Source organism: Myotis lucifugus, unplaced genomic scaffold, assembly GCF_000147115.1.
Source record: "Myotis lucifugus unplaced genomic scaffold, Myoluc2.0 scaffold_1515, whole genome shotgun sequence".
Lineage (NCBI taxonomy): Eukaryota > Metazoa > Chordata > Mammalia > Chiroptera > Vespertilionidae > Myotis > Myotis lucifugus.
Window position 1 is genome coordinate 21,625 of NW_005872563.1, and position 2,593 is coordinate 24,217.

Sequence of the window (2,593 nt, forward strand, 5' to 3'; positions counted from 1 at the left end):
CCCGCCTGCACCTCAGCAAGACGGGCTGAGAGACTGGGATGGGACCAGAAGAGCCCTGCATGGCCGGCCTGAGCTTCCCGACCAGCCGAGGCCCAGCCCCGCTCCGCTGAGAAATCTCCACAGCTCAGGCTGGCTCTCTCCCACCCCGAGGCTCCCCATGTCCTCAGCTCAGGCGCAGTAACAAAGCCTGGAGGCTGGAGGCTGAGGCAGGTGAGGCAGGCTGGTCCCCCACCCCCACCCCAGGCTGGAGGCTGAGACAGGTGAGGCAGGCTGGTCCCCCCACCCCCACCCCAGGCTGGAGGCTGAGACAGGTGAGGCAGGCTGGTCCCCCCACCCCCACCCCAGGCTGGAGGCTGAGGCCAGGTGAGGCAGGCTGGTCCCTCCCCCCCTCCCCAGGCTGGAGGCTGAGACAGGTGAGGCAGGCTGCCCTGCCAGGCCTCTCTCCTTGGCGTGTGGACGGCCGTCTTCTCCGTGTCCTCACATGGCCGTCCCTCCGGGTGTGTGTGTCCCAATTTCATCGTATGAGGACACCCGTCGCATTGGATCAGGGCCACCCCAGTGACCTCATTTTAACTGAATCACCTCGTATCCCCAAACGCAGTCGCCCTCTGTGGTCCGGGGTTAGGACGGGAACGTGTGAGGTTGGGGTGGGGTACATGACTCGGCCGTGACCCGCGAGAGCACAGTTTCAGGTCACACCTGGCCTGGTCCCTTCCCTGCTGTGGGTCCCTCCTCTGAAACATCAGTCACACGAGAACCCAGAAGGGTGCCCTCGGGTTTTCTGCACTGACAGCGCCCGCTGCACAGCACGCGCTGCATAAAGAACACGCCCGTGGGTGCTGGGCCCACTCCCAGCTGCCGAGGCTGCCTGGACCAATCCCGGGCAGGGGCCTCTTCAGATTCCTCTCTGACCCTGCACCCCCCGCCCGGCCGTGGGAGTGAGGGAGGCACCCTTATTAGCTGCACACTAACTACCTGCCAGGAAACAGAGGCTTACCAAGGTCAAGCCCTTGCTCAAGGTCGCCTAGCCGGGAGGTGGGGGTGGGTCAGGCTGTCCTTGCCTCCCCTCTGCCCCCTGAGCTCTGGGGGGAGGGGGTGCAGAAACGGGCTTGACCATTGCCTCCCCCTAGTCCCAGCAAGGGGCCTTTGTGAAATAGATTCTCCACCCACGTGCCTCAGTTGCCTTGATGCGACTTGAAACAGGCGGGAAATGGGGGTGGGGGAGGGTCGAGACCTTTATTCTGTGCTCTGTGTCATCCTGGCCTCCAGAGATTGTTTCTGAACCTCCGACAACGACCCTTGAATGTGAAATGAAAACACTTTCCCAGCCAAAGAAGCGTCGAGTGAGACGGGAGGCGGGGCTGGGAGGGCTGCTCCGCTTAGGACACCGCTGTTTTCCCCCCAGATGGATCGTGCTGTCCCGTTATCGGCTCCCGAAGCCGCTGGCGGTGGATGCGTCTCCGCTTTCGTCCCAGGAGCTTTCGCTCAGGATCAGATCACCTTTCAGCCAGGAGCCCGGGATGGCCCGCCTGGGAGACTGCCAGCAGGACGGGACCCTCCGCAAGTCCCAGTGTCCCCACTGCTAACGGCAGGGTGCCTCGGGGTCCGGAAAGCGAGTTTTGTCCGATGTCCGGTGTTGGGAGGGGGACCGCGTCTGCCTGGGGTTCACCAGGTCGCAGGCGCCGTTCCCGGGGCACTTCCTCTTGCCCAGCCTCGCCACAGCGGAGGGGTGGGGGCTGGGGGGGGAAAGAGGGGGCCAGGGTGGGGCCGAGGCAGCACTGTTGCCCCTCTTACAGCAGCAGGAAGTCATCAAACACAGATCTGAACCAAGCACAGCTCACCCCTAACCACGCTGTCCCCCCTGCCTTGTCCCATGGGCCCGACTCCCCCACCAGAGTTCAGAGAGCTGGAGGATCTGTTCACTCTCCCCAGACCTAAAAGACAGCCCTCCAGGAACCTTTCTAACAGGTGCAGCCTCAGGGCCGCGGGCTGGTTCTCCATTCTTGTGGTTGGTGGCGGCGGAGCAGGGGTTGGGAGGTTGGGTCGCACAGGTCACTTGGGCCCCACACTAGCTGTGGGTGGGACAGGCTCCGTCTGCTCTCTGCTCCTCGCCCGGATCCTAGGAGGTATTTCCTCCTGTTCTCCCGCGGAAGCGTCACAAGTGCCCAGACCAGACACTGCAGGGCCGGCCGTGTGGCCCCTGGTGTGCGGCCCCTGCCCGCACCTTCGAAGGGCATCCTCCAGTCTCCGCTGCCGTCAGTCACTCTGCCCTCTCCTCGGGCCCCACCCTCCTGTCGCCCTCGCAGGGGACCGCTGTGAGGACATCAGGCCACAGGGACAGGCCAGGACTTTCCACGTAATCCCATCTGTGAAGCCCTTTCTCACAGAAGGTAGCGAGCGTGGGTCCCGGACTGGGACCTGGTCCCGCAGGGGAGCTGTCACTCAGCTGCCACCCTGTGACCACCCCTGTGACGGGTTGCCTGGCAAATCCCTGTGCTGAAACCCTGGCCCCCGATGCTCTGCCCCCCTGCAGGCTCTCCTGCCCATTTCATGCTCGGGTTGTGCTGGACATGTATGGGGGCCTCGCCACCCA